We start from the raw sequence: 17114 nt of genomic DNA on the forward strand, positions 1-17114 counted from the left end.
TCATTAGAAAACCCTTTTGCAATTATGTTAGCACAGCTGAAAACTGTTGTTCTGATTAAAGAAGCAATAAAACTGGCCTTTAGACTAGTTGAGTATCTGGAGCATCAGCATTTGTGGGTTCGATTACAGGCTCAAAATGGCCGGAAACAAAGACCTTTCTTCTGAAACTCGTCAGTCTAGTCTTGTTCTGACAAACGAAGTCTATTCCATGTGAGAAAATGCCAAGAAACTGAAGATCTCATACAACGCTGTGTACGACTCCCTTCACAGAACAGCGCAAACTGGCTCTAACCAGAATAGAAAGAAGAGTGGGAGGCCCCGGTGCACAACTGAACAAGAGGACAAGTACATTAGAGTGTCTAGTTTGAGAAACAGACGCCTCACAAGTCCTCAACTGGCAGCTTCAATAAATAGTACCCTCAAAACACCAGTCTCAACATCAACAGTGAAGAGGCGACTCCAGGATGCTGGTCTTCTAGGCAGAGTTCCTCTGTCCAGTGTCTGTGTTCTTTTACCATCTTAATCTGTTATTTTTATTGGCCAGTCTGAGATATGGCTTTTTCTTTGCAACTCTGCCTAGAAGGTTAGCATCCTGGAGTCGCCTCTTCACTGTTGACGTTGAGACTGGTGTTTTGCGGATACTATTGAAGCTGCCAGTTGAAACCTCTTGGCGCACCCATCCCATTAGCGGGATCATTTTCATCAACACCCTCTGAATTGCAGAGCGCCAAATTAAATTACAAAAATATTTAATTTTCATGAAATCACAAGTGCAATATACCAAAACACAGCTGAGCTTGTTGTTAATCCATCTGGCGTGTAGGATTTCAAAAAAGCTTTACACACGAAAGCAAACCAAGCGTTTATGTCTCTCTCAGCAGACAAAACATTACAAGCAGCTAGCAGCAAAGTAGATTGGTCACGAAAGTCAGAAAAGTAATAAAAATTAATAGTATCCGTAAAGTTCGTAGAAACATGTCAAACGTTTTTTATAATCAACCCTCAGGTTATTTTTACAATGAATAATCGATAATATTTCAACCGGACGGTAGCTTTTTCAATAGGAGAGAGAGAGAAAAGGTCTGCTCCAAGCTGCTCGCGCAAAACTCTGGGGACACACAGCTATCAACTGACACAATGTGATCATTCTCGATCATTCTTCAGAATAAAAGCCTGAAACTATGTCTAAAGACTGTTCACAACATGTGGAAGCCACAGGGAAAGGAATCTGGTTGATATCCCTTTAAATGGAGGCAAGGCATCCAATGGAATAGAGAGGTTTCAGGAAAACAGCACTTCCTGGTTGGATTTTCTTCAGGTTTTCACCTGCAATATCAGTTCAGTCTTCGGTCTGTTGTGTGTGTGTGTGTGTGTGTGTTCAGTCTGTTGTGTGTGTGTGTGTGTTCAGTCTTCGGCCTGTGTGTGTGTGTGTGTGTGTGTGTGTTCAGTCTGTTGTGTGTGTGTGTGTATGTTCAGTCTTCAGTCTGTTGTGTGTGTGCATGTGTGTGTGTTCAGTCTGTTGTGTGTGTGTGTGTGTTCAGTCTTCGGCCTGTTGTGTGTGTGTGTGTGTGTGTGTGTTCAGTCTTCGGTCTGTTGTGTGTGTGTGTGTGTGTGTTCAGTCTTCGGTCTGTTGTGTGTGTGTGTGTGTGTGTGTGTGTTCAGTCTTCGGTCTGTTGTGTGTGTGTGTGTGTGTGTGTGTTCAGTCTTCGGTCTGTTGTGTGTGTGTGTGTGTGTGTGTGTGTTCAGTCTTCGGTCTGTTGTGTGTGTGTGTGTGTGTGTGTGTGTGTTCAGTCTTCGGTCTGTTGTGTGTGTGTGTGTGTGTGTGTGTTCAGTCTTCGGTCTGTTGTGTGTGTGTGTGTGTTCAGTCTTCAGTCTGTTGTGTGTGTGTGTGTGTTCAGTCCTCGGTCTGTTGTGTGTGTGCATGTGTGTGTGTTCAGTCTGTTGTGTGTGTGTGTGTGTGTTCAGTCTTCGGTCTGTTGTGTGTGTGTGTGTGTGTGTGTTCAGTCTTTGGTCTGTTGTGTGTGTGTGTGTGTGTGTGTGTGTTCAGTCTTCGGTCTGTTGTGTGTGTGTGTGTGTGTGTTCAGTCCTCGGCCTGTTGTGTGTGTGTTCAGTCTTCGGTCTGTTGTGTGTGTGCATGTGTGTGTGTTCAGTCTGTTGTGTGTGTGTGTTCAGTCTTCGGTCTGTTGTGTGTGTGTGTGTGTGTGTGTTCAGTCTTTGGTCTGTTGTGTGTGTGTGTGTGTGTGTGTGTTCAGTCTTCGGTCTGTTGTGTGTGTGTGTGTGTGTGTTCAGTCCTCGGCCTGTTGTGTGTGTGTTCAGTCTTCGGTCTGTGTGTGTGTGTGTGTGTGTGTGTGTGTGTTCAGTCTTCGGTCTGTTGTGTGTGTGTGTGTGTGTGTGTGTGTGTTCAGTCTTCGGTCTGTTGTGTGTGTGTGTGTGTGTGTGTGTGTGTGTGTTCAGTCTGTTGTGTGTGTGTGTGTTCAGTCCACAGTCTGTTGTGAGTAGAATAGCCTAGCCTGGTCCATCTGGTCCGTCTTGGTAGCCTACTATATGTTGCTGAGTGGGTGGAAGTGTTTTTGTCTAAATATGGAAAGACAGTTTACCGGTAGCCTGTATCGATTATTATCGATTACCTTCTAAGACATAATGGAATGCGGCACCTTGAAAGCACAGCATTTCTTTTTTAAATGACGAAACCTTCTTTGGAGAAAGGACATTTTACATGAGCATGAGCGAGAGAATGAGAACGAGAGAGAGAGAGCGAGAGAACGAGAGGACGAGAGAGTACGAGAGAGTACGAGAGAGAACGAGAGAGAACGAGAGCGAGCGTTACATAGGTAAAGGAATGACACTTCTGACGTGCGACTAACGTCCATCACCAGGCAACGAGAACTGTTAAATTAAATCAAGTTGCCTGCGTGCAGACCAATCTACCCTAAAACAGTACTTCAGTGTGTTAAATACTGTTACTGTTAGGAAGATACATTACTGTAGCACTGTAGTACTTCAGAGTTCTGTCTGTAGAGGGTTGTGGTAGATATCACTACATTACTGTAGCTGTGTTCTGTCTGTAAAGGGTTGTGGTGATATCACTACATTACTGTAGCTGTGTTCTGTAAAGGGTTGTGGTAGATATCACTACATTACTGTAGCTGTGTTCTGTAAAGGGTTGTGGTAGATATCACTACATTACTGTAGCTGTGTTCTGTAAAGGGTTGTGGTAGATATCACTACATTACTGTAGCTGTGTTCTGTAAAGGGTTGTGGTAGATATCACTACATTACTGTAGCTGTGTTCTGTAAAGGGTTGTGGTAGATATCACTACATTACTGTAGCTGTGTTCTGTAAAGGGTTGTGGTAGATATCACTACATTACTGTAGCTGTGTTCTGTAAAGGGTTGTGGTAGATATCACTACATTACTGTAGCTGTGTTCTGTAAAGGGTTGTGGTAGATATCACTACATTACTGTAGCTGTGTTCTGTAAAGGGTTGTGGTAGATATCACTACATTACTGTAGCTGTGTTCTGTAAAGGGTTGTGGTAGATATCACTTCCAGTAGTAACATGTTGGTTAATCACTGACTACTGTGTCCAACAGACTCATCCTGTAGCTGACCTTGACCCCCAGCTTTAGTTGTACAGAGCCTGTAGACACATTGGATGAAAGCTTTCAGCCTGGAATGAACAGAGTTTATAAACCAGACATACTGTACTGTCTCATCAGAGTTTATAAACCAGACATACTGTACTGTCTCATCACAGAGTTTATAAACCAGACATACCGTACTGTCTCATCACAGAGTTTATAAACCAGACATACCGTACTGTCTCATCAGAGTTTATAAACCAGACATACTGTACTGTCTCATCACAGAGTTTATAAACCAGACATACTGTACTGTCTCATCAGAGTTTATAAACCAGACATACTGTACTGTCTGATTACAGAGTTTATAAACCAGACATACTGTACTGTCTCATCACAGAGTTTATAAACCAGACATACCGTACTGTCTCATCACAGAGTTTATAAACCAGACATACCGTACTGTCTCATCACAGAGTTTATAAACCAGACATACCGTACTGTCTCATCACAGAGTTTATAAACCAGACATACCGTACTGTCTCATCACAGAGTTTATAAACCAGACATACCGTACTGTCTCATCACAGAGTTTATAAACCAGACATACTGTACTGTCTCATCACAGAGTTTATAAACCAGACATACTGTACTGTCTCATCACAGAGTTTATAAACCAGACATACTGTACTGTCTCATCACAGAGTTTATAAACCAGACATACTGTACTGTCTCATCACAGAGTTTATAAACCAGACATACTGTACTGTCTCATCACAGAGTTTATAAACCAGACATACTGTACAGTCTTTGATCATTGCAATGAATGCATGTCATCATCACCAACCTGATGTTTTTAAAGAGACAGTGTATTTTTAAATGTAATGTGTAAAATGTTCTCAACAGGAACGTTTTCTTTTTTGCAGTGTAGAAACCTCATGTTCCACAAATGACTCATGACCATGTCAGGTACTCATATAAACAATGAATCTTTTATAATAAACCGTTTTCAGTAAGTGCTTCAAAAGTAACTTGAATTCATGTCGGCTGTCTCTCTCTTTTCCCCTGGTGCACCTAAATGGAATGTACCTTTTAATGTTGGGAGCACCGGTGCTAACAATTACATCCTCGTGTTCAGTCCGTCTTTCACATCCTCGTGATCGGTCTGTCTTTCACATCCTCGTGATCGGTCTGTCTTTCACATCCTCCCGTCGGCTGTCTCTCTCTTTTCCCCTGGTGCACCTAAATGGAATGTACCTTTTAATGTTGGTCCGGTCCGATCATGATCAGTCTTTATGTCTCACATCCTCGTGATCAGTCTATGTCTCACATCCTCGTGATCAGTCTTTGTCTCACATCCTCGTGATCACTCTTTATGTCTCACATCCTCGTGATCAGTCTTTATGTCTCACATCCTCGTGATCAGTCTTTGTCTCACATCCTCGTGATCACTCTTTATGTCTCACATCCTCGTGATCAGTCTTTATGTCTCACATCCTCGTGATCAGTCTATGTCTCACATCCTCGTGATCAGTCTTTGTCTCACATCCTCGTGATCAGTCTTTGTCTCACATCCTCGTGATCACTCTTTATGTCTCACATCCTCGTGATCAGTCTTTATGTCTCACATCCTCGTGATCAGTCTATGTCTCACATCCTCGTGATCAGTCTTTATGTCTCATATCCTCGTGATCAGTCTTTATGTCTCACATCCTCGTGATCAGTCTTTATGTCTCACATCCTCGTGATCAGTCTTTATGTCTCATCCTCACGATCAGTCCGTCTTTCACATCCTCGTGATCAGTCCGTCTTTCACATCCTCGTGATCAGTCTTCATGTCTTTCACATCCTCGTGGTCAGTCATCATGTCCTCGTGACCAGTCCTTCTTTCACGTCCCGTGATCAGTCTTTATGTCTCACATCCTCGTGATCAGTCTTTATGTCTCACATCCTCGTGATCGGTCTGTCTTTCACATCCTCGCGATCGGTCTGTCTTTCACATCCTCGCGATCGGTCTGTCTTTCACAACCTCGTGATCAGTCTGTCTTTCACATCCTCATGATCAGTCCGTGTTTCCAGGAGACTTGCAGCACAAACTAATCTAAGTAAACCCCCACTACTTCAGGGAGAGGATTATCCACTGGGCTTGGAGCAAAATGGTCGGCTAATATACAGTAGAAGACAAATATATATTACTACATGTTGCTAAGTTTACTTTCCTGGTAGGTCACTAAAATGGTAAAAACGATAAATAAAATGGTTTTAAGGCGACAATGTGGAAACAGGTGCAGAAAAGATTGCGCTGCAGAGAAGGATAGACCAAGCACTTTTGTTTCTACATAATATTTCTGCCATAATTTCCCATCAACAAAATTAGCTTCTGGAGATCAGTACAGTGAGTCGGCAGCAGTGGCTGTACTGTGGCTGTACTGCTCAACTTGGACCAGGAGCGTCATAATCCCGCTATGATTGCTGGCGAGCCATCAAACAGGTTAACATTCACAGGGCCAGACAGATTTCCAGGATGTGTAATCAGAGCATGAACCTGACCAGCTGGCAACTGTCTACACTGACATTCTCAACCGGTCCCTGACCCAGTCTGTACTACCAGCATGTTTCAAGCAGACCGCCCTCGTGCCTGTGCCCAAGAACACTAAGGTAACCTGCCTAAATAACTACCGACCCGTAGCACTCACGTCTGTAGCTATGAAGTGCTTTGAAAGACTGGTCATGGCTCACATCAACACCATTTATCCCAGAAACCCTAGACCCACCCCAATTTGCATACCGACCAAACAGATCCACAGATGATGCAATCTCCATTGCAATCCACACTGCCCTTTCCCACCTGGACAAAAGGAACACGTATGTGAGAATGCTATTCATTGACTACAGCTCAGCATTCAACACCATAGCGCCCTCAAAACTCATCACTAAGATAGGGACCCTGGGACTAAACACCTCCCTCTGCAACTGGATCCTGGACTTCCTGACAGGCCACCCCCAGGTGGTGAGGGTAAGCAACAACACACACACACACACACACACACACACACACACACACACACCACTGACCCTCAACACGGGGGCCCCGCAAGGGTGCGTGCTTTGTCCCCTTCTGTACTACATCACATAAGCCTGTGGGGCAACGCGCAACTCCAACAGCATCATTAAGATTGCTAACGACCTGAGGGTGATTAGTCTCATTGTCAGTGATCAGGTCATAGGGAGGTGGTCAGTACGGTGCCAGGACAACCACTCCCGCAACTGAGGCAAGACGAAGTGTGTGATCGTGGACTACAAGAAACATCCCCATAACACAGTAGACCTCATATATACCACCATAACACAGTAGACCTCATATATATATACCCCCATAACACAGTAGACCTCATATATATATATACCCCCATAACACAGTAGACCTCATATATATATACCCCCATAACACAGTAGACCTCATATATATACCACCATAACACAGTGGACCTCATATATATATATACCCCCATAACACAGTAGACCTCATATATATATACCCCCATAACACAGTAGACCTCATATATATACCCCCATAACACAGTGGACCTCATATACAGTGGGGCAAAAAGTATTTAGTCAGCCACCAACTGTGCAAGTTCTCCCACTTAAAAGATGAGGCCTGTAATTTTCATCATAGGTACACTTCAACTATGACAGACAAAATGAAAAAAAAAAAAAAGAAAATCACATTGTAGGATTTATGAATTTATTTGCAAATTATGGTGGAAAATAAGTATTTTGTCAATAAAAGTTTCTCAATACTTTGTTATATACCCTTTCTTGGCAATGACAGAGGTCAAACGTTTTCTGTACGGTTTTCACACACTGTTGCTGGTATTTTGGCCCATTCCTCCATGCAGATCTCCTCTAGAGCAGTGATGTTTTGGGGCTGTTGCTGGGCAACACGGACTTTCAACTCCCTCCAAAGATTTTCTATGGGGTTGAGATCTGGAGACTGGCTAGGCCACTCCAGGACCTTGAAATGCTTCTTACGAAGCCACTCCTTCGTTGCCCGTGCGATGTGTTGGGATCATTGTCATGCTGAAAGACCCAGCCATAGTTCATCTTCAATGCCCTTGCTGATGGAAGGAGGTTTTCACTCAAAATCTTACAATACATGGCCCCATTCATTCTTCCCTTTACACGGATCAGTCGTCCTGGTCCCTTTGCAGAAAACAGCCCCTAAGCATGATGTTTACACCCCCATGCTTCACAGTAGGTATGGTGTTCTTTGGATGCAACTCAGCTCAGTTCTTTGTCCTCCAAACACGACGAGTTGAGTTTTTACCAAAAAGTTATATTTTGGTTTCATCTGACCATATGATATTCTCCCAGATCATCCAAATGCTCTCTAGCAAACTTCAGACGGGCTTGGACATGTACTGGCTTAAGCAGGGGAACATGTCTGGCACTGCAGGATTTGAGTCCCTGGCGGGGTAGTGTGTAACTGATGGTAGGCTTTGTTACTTTGGTCCCAGCTCTCTGCAGGTCATTCACTAGGTCCCCCCGTGTGGTTCTTGTGATCATTTTGACCCCACGGGGTGAGATCTTGCGTGGAGCCCGGATCGATGGAGATTATCAGTGGTCTTGTATGTCTTCCATTTCCTAATAATTGCTCCCACAGTTGATTTCTTCAAACCAAGCTGCTTACCCATTGCAGATTCAGTCTTCCCAGCCTGGTGCAGGTCTACAATTGTGTTTCTGGTGTCCTTTGACAGCTCGTTGATCTTGTCCATAGTGGAGTTTGGAGTGTGACTGTTTGAGGTTCTGGACAGGTGTCTTTTATACTGATAACAAGTTCAAACAGGTGCCATTAATACAGGTAACGAGTGGAGGACAGAGGAGCCTCTTCAAGAAGAAGTTACAGGTCTGTGAGAGCCAGAAATCTTGCTTGTTTTTAGGTGACCAAATACATATTTTCCACCATAATTTGCAAATAAATTCATTAAAAATCCTACAATGTGATTTTCTGGATTTTTTTCTTCCCATTTTGTCTGTCATAGTTGAAGTGTACCTATGATGAAAATTACAGGCCTCTCTCATCTTTTAAGTGGGAGAACTTGCACCACTGGTGGCTGACTAAATACTTTTTTGCCCCACTGTATACTGCCATAACACAGTAGACCTCATATAACAGTGGACCTCGTATATACCCCCATAACACAGTTGACCTCATATAATAGCACCATAACACAGTAGACCTCATATAATAGCACCATAACACAGCAGACCTCATATAATAGCACCATAACATGGTAGACCTCATATATAGCACCAAAGGACAATGGCGCTGTCTGTCTCTGCCAGGCCGGTTCCCCTCTCCACTGGGATCTCTGCCTCTAACCCTATTACAGGGGCTGAGTCACTGGCTTACTGGTGCTCTTCCATGCAGTCCCTAGGAGGGATGCGTCACTTGAGTGGGTTGAGTCACTGACGTGGTTTTTCTGTCCGGGTTGGCGCCCCCTCATGCCGTGGCAGAGATCTTTGTGGGCTATACTCGGCCTCGTCTCAGGATGGTAAATTGGTGGTTGAAGATATCCCTCTGGTGGTGTGGGGGCTGTGCTTTGGCAACACTGGTGGGGTTATATCCTTCCTGTTTGGCCCTGTCCGGGGTGTCCTCAGCTGGGGCCACAGTGTCTCCCGACCCCTCCTGTCTCAGCCTCCAGTATTTATGCTGCAGTAGTTTGTGTCAGGGGGCTAGGGTCAGTTTGTTATATCTGGTGTACTTCCTGTCCTAGTCGGTGTCCTGTGTGAATTTAAGTGGGCTCTCTCTAATTCTCTCTTTCTCTCTCTCGGAGGACCTGAGCCCTAGGACCATGCCTCAGGACTACCTGACATGATGACTCCTTGCTGTCCCCAGTCCACCTGGCCGTGCTGCTGCTCCAGTTTCAACTGTCCTGCCTGCGGCTATGGAACCCTGACCTGTTCACTGGACGTGCCACCTGTCCCAGACCTGCTGTTTTCAACTCTCTAGAGACAGCAGGAGTGGTAGAGATACACTGAATGATCGGCTATGAAAAGCCAACTGACATTTACTCCTGAGTTGCTGACCTGTTGCACCCTCTTCAACCACTGTGATTATTATTATTTGACCATGCTGGTCATTTATGAACATTTGAACATTTTGGCCATGTTCTGTTATAATCTCCACCTGGCACAGCCAGAAGAGGACTGGCCACCCCACATAGCCTGGTTCCTCTAGGTTTCTTCCTAGGTTCTGGCCTTTCTAGGGAGTTTTTCCTAGCCACCGTGCTTCCACACCTGCATTGTTTGGGGTTTTAGGCTGGGTTTCTGTACAGCACTTCGAGATATCAGCTGAGGTAAAAGGGCTTTATAAATACATTTGATTGATTGATTGGCGACTCGCCCCTGCTGCGCTGGTGTCAGCACACACCTAGTCACATACAGGGCAGTCGCTCCCCAAGAACAAACAGGAACCACACACACCAGCCACGCAGCGTTCTACTGCAATACGACAGTCACCGCTACTACCACCACTAAACACAGTCCCAGTATCATCACTAGCCTGTTGATAGGGGGAAGTTGTTGTGACAGGCTGAATTAACAGGACTCTGGTGACTGATGGACTATATCATCCCTTCTCTCTCCACAGTTCTCTGCCCCAGATACAGCCTGGCACACCCCCCCCCCCAGCATCACACACCCCCGGTGTCATCTCCTCAGCATCACACACCCCCGGTGTCATCTCCTCAGCATCACACACCCCGGTGTCATCTCCTCTGCATCACACCCCCGGTGTCATCTCCTCTGCATCACACACCCCCGGTGTCATCTCCTCTGCATCACACACCCCCGGTGTCATCTCCTCTGCATCACACCACACCCCCCCCCCGGTGTCATCTCCTCTGCATCACACCACACCCCCCCGGTGTCATCTCCTCTGCATCACACCACACCCCCCGGTGTCATCTCCTCTGCATCACACCACACCCCCCCGGTGTCATCTCCTCAGCATCACACCACACCCCCCCCGGTGTCATCTCCTCTGCATCACACCACAGACACCCCCGGTGTCATCTCCTCAGCATCACACACCCCCGGTGTCATCTCCTCAGCATCACACACCCCCGGTGTCATCTCCTCTGCATCACACACCCCCGGTGTCATCTCCTCTGCATCACACACCCCCGGTGTCATCTCCTCTGCATCACACACCCCCGGTGTCATCTCCTCTGCATCACACTACCCCCGGTGTCATCTCCTCTGCATCACACACCCCCCGGTGTCATCTCCTCTGCATCACACCACACCCCCCCGGTGTCATCTCCTCTGCATCACACCACACCCCCGGTGTCATCTCCTCTGCATCACACCACACCCCCCCGGTGTCATCTCCTCTGCATCACACCACACCCCCCCGGTGTCATCTCCTCAGCATCACACACCCCCGGTGTCATCTCCTCTGCATCACACCACAGACACCCCCAGTGTCATCTCCTCAGCATCACACCACAGACACCCCCGGTGTCATCTCCTCTGCATCACACCACAGACACCCCCGGTGTCATCTCCTCAGCATCACACACCCCCGGTGTCATCTCCTCAGCATCACACACCCCCGGTGTCATCTCCTCAGCATCACACACCCCCGGTGTCATCTCCTCTGCATCACACCACAGACACCCCCGGTGTCATCTCCTCAGCATCACACCACACCCCCGGTGTCATCTCCTCAGCATCACACCACAGACACCCCCCGGTGTCATCTCCTCAGCATCACACCACAGACACCCCCCGGTGTCATCTCCACAGCATCACACACCCCCGGTGTCATCTCCTCAGCATCACACACCCCCCGGTGTCATCTCCTCTGCATCACACCACAGACACCCCCCGGTGTCATCTCCTCTGCATCACACCACAGAAACCCCCCGGTGTCATCTCCTCAGCATCACACACCCCCCGGTGTCATCTCCTCAGCATCACACACCCCCGGTGTCATCTCCTCAGCATCACACACCCCCCGGTGTCATCTCCTCAGCATCACACACCCCCGGTGTCATCTCCTCAGCATCACACACCCCCGGTGTCATCTCCTCAGCATCACACACCCCCGGTGTCATCTCCTCAGCATCACACCCCCCGGTGTCATCTCCTCAGCATCACACACCACCCCGGTGTCATCTCCTCAGCATCACACACCCCCCGGTGTCATCTCCTCAGCATCACACACCCCCCGGTGTCATCTCCTCTGCATCACACCACAGACACCCCCCGGTGTCATCTCCTCAGCATCACACCACACCCCCGGTGTCATCTCCTCTGCATCACACCACACCCCCGGTGTCATCTCCTCTGCATCACACCACAGAAACCCCCCGGTGTCATCTCCTCAGCATCACACACCCCCGGTGTCATCTCCTCAGCATCACACACCCCCGGTGTCATCTCCTCAGCATCACACACCCCCGGTGTCATCTCCTCAGCATCACACACCCCCGGTGTCATCTCCTCAGCATCACACACCCCCGGTGTCATCTCCTCAGCATCACACACCCCCCGGTGTCATCTCCTCAGCATCACACACCCCCGGTGTCATCTCCTCAGCATCACACACCCCCCGGTGTCATCTCCTCAGCATCACACACCCCCGGTGTCATCTCCTCAGCATCACACACCCCCGGTGTCATCTCCTCAGCATCACACCCCCGGTGTCATCTCCTCAGCATCACACCCCCGGTGTCATCTCCTCAGCATCACACACCCCCCGGTGTCATCTCCTCTGCATCACACCACAGACACCCCCAGTGTCATCTCCTCTGCATCACACCACACCCCCCGGTGTCATCTCCTCTGCATCACACCACACCCCCGGTGTCATCTCCTCAGCATCACACACCCCCGGTGTCATCTCCTCAGCATCACACACCCCCGGTGTCATCTCCTCAGCATCACACACCCCCGGTGTCATCTCCTCAGCATCACACACCCCCGGTGTCATCTCCTCAGCATCACACACCCCCGGTGTCATCTCCTCAGCATCACACACCCCCGGTGTCATCTCCTCAGCATCACACACCCCCGGTGTCATCTCCTCAGCATCACACACCCCCCGGTGTCATCTCCTCAGCATCACACACCCCGGTGTCATCTCCTCAGCATCACACACCCCCGGTGTCATCTCCTCAGCATCACACACCCCCGGTGTCATCTCCTCAGCATCACACACCCCCGGTGTCATCTCCTCAGCATCACACACCCCCGGTGTCATCTCCTCAGCATTACACCAGACTCTTCCCCCCACTGTCACCCCCCACAAAAACAACTAAAGCAGACAAATAAAAATTCCAATATAATGAATTTTAACTTCTTCACTGATGGAAACACCAGTCGATGGAAGTATATTTGAACCGGTCATGCTTAGTCTCTAGGTTGCATTATTAACGTGGAATTAAATTGGCGTGCGTATTTTTCGATAATCTTTACGCATCTTATTTATCACAAGCGCACAGCATACAGGTACAGAGCCTGTGTTTGAGCCAAACATCAGACAGAATCTATCAGTACTGCTGCATTTTAAATAAATAGGAGATTAAATGGGCATTATTTAGAGCCCCCAAAATGTTACCTTTATTGCATTCAATATGTCTGACAGCCCCCCCCCCCCCCCCCTGGACCTCTTGTAATACACACTCATTCTACATTCCTAAAAGAGACATTTTCATCTGTCAAATGAAACAGACAATGTACAGACAACAGTGTTATTTATCCAAGCTAATTGCATTACGGAACAAACATTGATGCGGTGCCCTACTGCCTTGTGGACATTGCTGTGCTTTATGTGAAGAAATAGTTTAACATGTTATGCTAAACTGTTCTGATCTGTTGCATCAGACTCATGTTTTTATTTATTTTATGTAGCCTAGGCTTACTGGTTGTATGTTTCCTTCTCAACAAGCTGACCAATAGTAGAAAGGTTGGGTCTATTCTATTGGGGATAGTAGACTGACATAGGCTAGTGATGATGCCGTTTATTACTCGTCTTGTTGGCAGAGGAAAAGTCAAATGTGGAAAGTCTTCAAAGTTCAGAATTGAGTAAAAACGTTACACTGTTGCATCCTGGAGTTGCATGTTCTGTTAAGATGAATTACCAGAATGTAAATGTGGTCTCCCATCACCGGGGGTGGGCGCCCTAGCCGGGTCTCAGTCACAGGGGCTGGGGGCCCTAGCCGGGTCTCCGTCACCGGGGGTGGGGGCCCTAGCCGGGTCTCCGTCACCGGGAGTGGGGGCCCTAGCCGGGTTAAGCACCCAATGCATATGGGTCTGGTGGTTTTTCAGTTATTTAATATGTTGCCTGTCAAACGTCCGAAACCCTGACACACACCAGTCTTCTATTTTCCTGTTGATACCCCACCAGTGACCCCTGAACACCCCAGCCCTCCCCTCTATCCCCTCCTCTCCATCCCCACAACATACCTCTTTTCCTCCTCTGTGACCCCTGAACACCCCAGCCCTCCCCTCTATCCCCTCCATCCCCACAACATACCTCTTTTCCTCCTCTGTGCTCCTATTCCTTTCTGTCCTTCCTCTTCCTCATTGATGGTAAAGAGGGCAGGGATGACAGACCGGCTGCCCCCCTTCCTCAGCTTCTCCTTGCGCACTGGTCCCCTTACACAGCCCCCTGGCATCCCTCTGTCCCAGCACCCAGTCTGGCTAACCCTGGGAGCAGGAAACAACACCCCTCCGCAAGCTGCTGGAGGGGTGGAGATAAAGTCCCCCCACACCACCACAACTGAAGTCCTGCCAGGCTAAAGGCTAACAGACAATGCTAGCTAGCTGCAGGCTAACCTCCTCTGTCGGAGGCACATCTCAGCTGTTCTCCTCCGAGTGCGTCAGGTAGGTAGGGCGAGAGAGAGCGAGCGAGAGGCAGTCTGCAACAGTAGTGGCGAGAGAGAGCGAGAGGCAGTCTGCAACAGTAGTGGCAGAGAGAGAGAGAGAGGCAGTCTGCAACAGTAGTGGCAGGAGAGAGAGAGAGAGAGAGAGGCAGTCTGCAACAGTAGTGGCAGGAGAGAGAGAGAGCGAGAGGCAGTCTGCAACAGTAGTGGCAGGAGAGAGAGAGAGAGAGGCAGTCTGCAACAGTAGTGGCAGGAGAGAGAGAGAGCGAGAGGCAGTCTGCAACAGTAGTGGCAGGAGAGAGAGAGAGAGAGAGGCAGTCTGCAACAGTAGTGGCAGGGAGAGAGAGAGAGAGGCAGTCTGCAACAGTAGTGGCAGGAGAGAGAGAGAGAGAGAGAGAGAGGCAGTCTGCAACAGTAGTGGCAGAAGAGAGAGCGAGGGAGAGCGAGCGAGAGAGCGAGGCAGTCTGCAACAGCAGTGGCAGGAGAGAGAGAGCGTACGAGTGAGCGAGAGAGAGGCTATGTGCTCACTGCCCACAAAATGAGGTGGAAACTGAGCTGCACTTCCTAACCTCCTGCCCAATGTATGACCATATTAGAGAGACATATTTCCCTCAGATTACACAGATACACAAAAAAAAATTAAACAAATCCAATGTTGATAAACTCCCATATCTACTGGGTGAAATTCCACAGTGTGCCATCAGAGCAGCAAGATTTGTGACCTGTTGCCACAAGAAAAGGGCAACCAGTGAAGAACACACACCATTGTAAATACAACCCATATTTATGCTTATTTATTTTATCTTGTGTCCTTCACCATTTGTACATTGTTAAAACACTGTATGTATGTATGTATGTATGTATGTATGTATGTATGTATGTATGTATATGACATTTGCAATGTCTTTATTGTTTTGAAACTTCTGTATGTGTAATGTTTGCTGTTAATTTTGTTTATTTCACTTTATATATTATCTACCTCACTTGCTTTGGCAATGTTAACACGTTTCCCATGCCAATAAAGCCCTTGAATTGAATTGAGAGAGAGAGGCAGTCTGCAACAGTAGTGGCAGGTGATATGAGAGAGAGAGAGGCAGTCTGCAACAGTAGTGGCAGGTGATATGAGAGAGGCAGTCTGCAACAGTAGTGGCAGGTGATATGAGAGAGAAGGAGAGGCAGTCTGCAACAGCAGTGGCAGGTGATATGAGAGAGAGAGAGAGGCAGTCTGTGACAGCAGTGGCAGGTGATATTGGTGATAGTGGCAGCCCAGGAGAGCAGAGCAGAGCAGGCCAGAGCAGGCCAGAGCAGGCCAGGAGAGCAGAGCAGGCCAGCAGAGCAGAGCAGGCCAGCAGAGCAGAGCAGGCCAGCAGAGCAGAGCAGGCCAGGAGAGCAGGCCAGGAGAGCAGGCCAGGAGAGCAGGCCAGGAGAGCAGAGCAGACCAGGCCAGGAGAGCAGAGCAGACCAGCCCAGGAGAGCAGAGCAGACCAGCCCAGGAGAGCAGAGCAGACCAGCCCAGGAGAGCAGAGCAGACCAGGAGAGCAGAGCAGACCAGCCCAGGAGAGCAGAGCAGACCAGCCCAGGAGACCAGGCCAGGAGAGCAGAGCAGAGCAGGCCAGGAGAGCAGAGCAGAGCAGGCCAGGAGAGCAGAGCAGACCAGGAGAGCAGAGCAGACCAGCCCAGGAGAGCAGAGCAGACCAGCCCAGGAGAGCAGAGCAGACCAGCCCAGGAGAGCAGAGCAGACCAGCCCAGGAGACCAGGCAAGGAGAGCAGAGCAGAGCAGGCCAGGAGAGCAGAGCAGAGCAGGCCAGGAGAGCAGAGCAGAGCAGGCCAGGAGAGCAGAGCAGAGCAGGCCAGGAGAGCAGAGCAGAGCAGGCCACGAGAGCAGAGCAGAGCAGGCCACGAGAGCAGAGCAGGCCACGAGAGCAGAGCAGAGCAGGCCACGAGAGCAGAGCAGAGCAGGCCACGAGAGCAGAGCAGGCAAGGAGAGCAGAGCAGACAAGGAGAGCAGAGCAGACCAGATTGTAGAGTTTTAACCCTGCTTCTAAACCTGTCCTGTACACACCCCTTGTTACTGTGTCTCTCCCATTCAACTCTCACAGTTCAATCTGATCTTTGTCCCCATGCAGAAAACAATGTAACCCTGTACTGACACGTGAACCCTGCTCACACACCAAGCCCATTCAGACCGCAGACCTTAAGCCTCTATTCAGGAAGTGATCTTCTGACCAATAAACCTTTGTTAAGAGCCCCAGCTCTCCTCCTGAACATTAACGCAGTACGGTTTTAGAAACATATGGAACGTATCTGTCATATCAGTGAGAAACAATTTTAATAAAGACAGTGACACTCCACCTGGGGGCTAGACAAGGTGACACTCCACCTGCCTGGGGGGGGCTAGACAAGGTGACACTCCACCTGCCTGGGGGGGGCTAGACAAGGTGACACTCCACCTGCCTGGGGGGGCTAGACAAGGTGACACTCCACCTGCCTGGGGGGGGCTAGACAAGGTGACACTCCACCTGCCTGGGGGGGGGGCTAGACAAGGTGACACTCCACCTGCCTGGGGGGGGGGGCTAGACAAGGTGGGGGAGGGGGGCTAGACAAGGTGACACTCCACCTGGGGGGGCTAGACAA

The 17114-nt window shown here is 48.7% G+C and overlaps 1 pseudogene; it reads right to left on the minus strand.

Annotated features, from left to right (window-relative positions):
• The window catches only part of LOC135536428 (ensconsin-like), a 53575-nt pseudogene extending 39248 nt beyond the window's left edge, over window positions 1-14327 (minus strand).
• Between the last annotated feature and the right edge of the window lie 2787 nt (window positions 14328-17114).

This window comes from Oncorhynchus masou, unplaced genomic scaffold (assembly GCF_036934945.1).
Source record: "Oncorhynchus masou masou isolate Uvic2021 unplaced genomic scaffold, UVic_Omas_1.1 unplaced_scaffold_617, whole genome shotgun sequence".
Classification (NCBI taxonomy): Eukaryota; Metazoa; Chordata; class Actinopteri; order Salmoniformes; family Salmonidae; genus Oncorhynchus; species Oncorhynchus masou.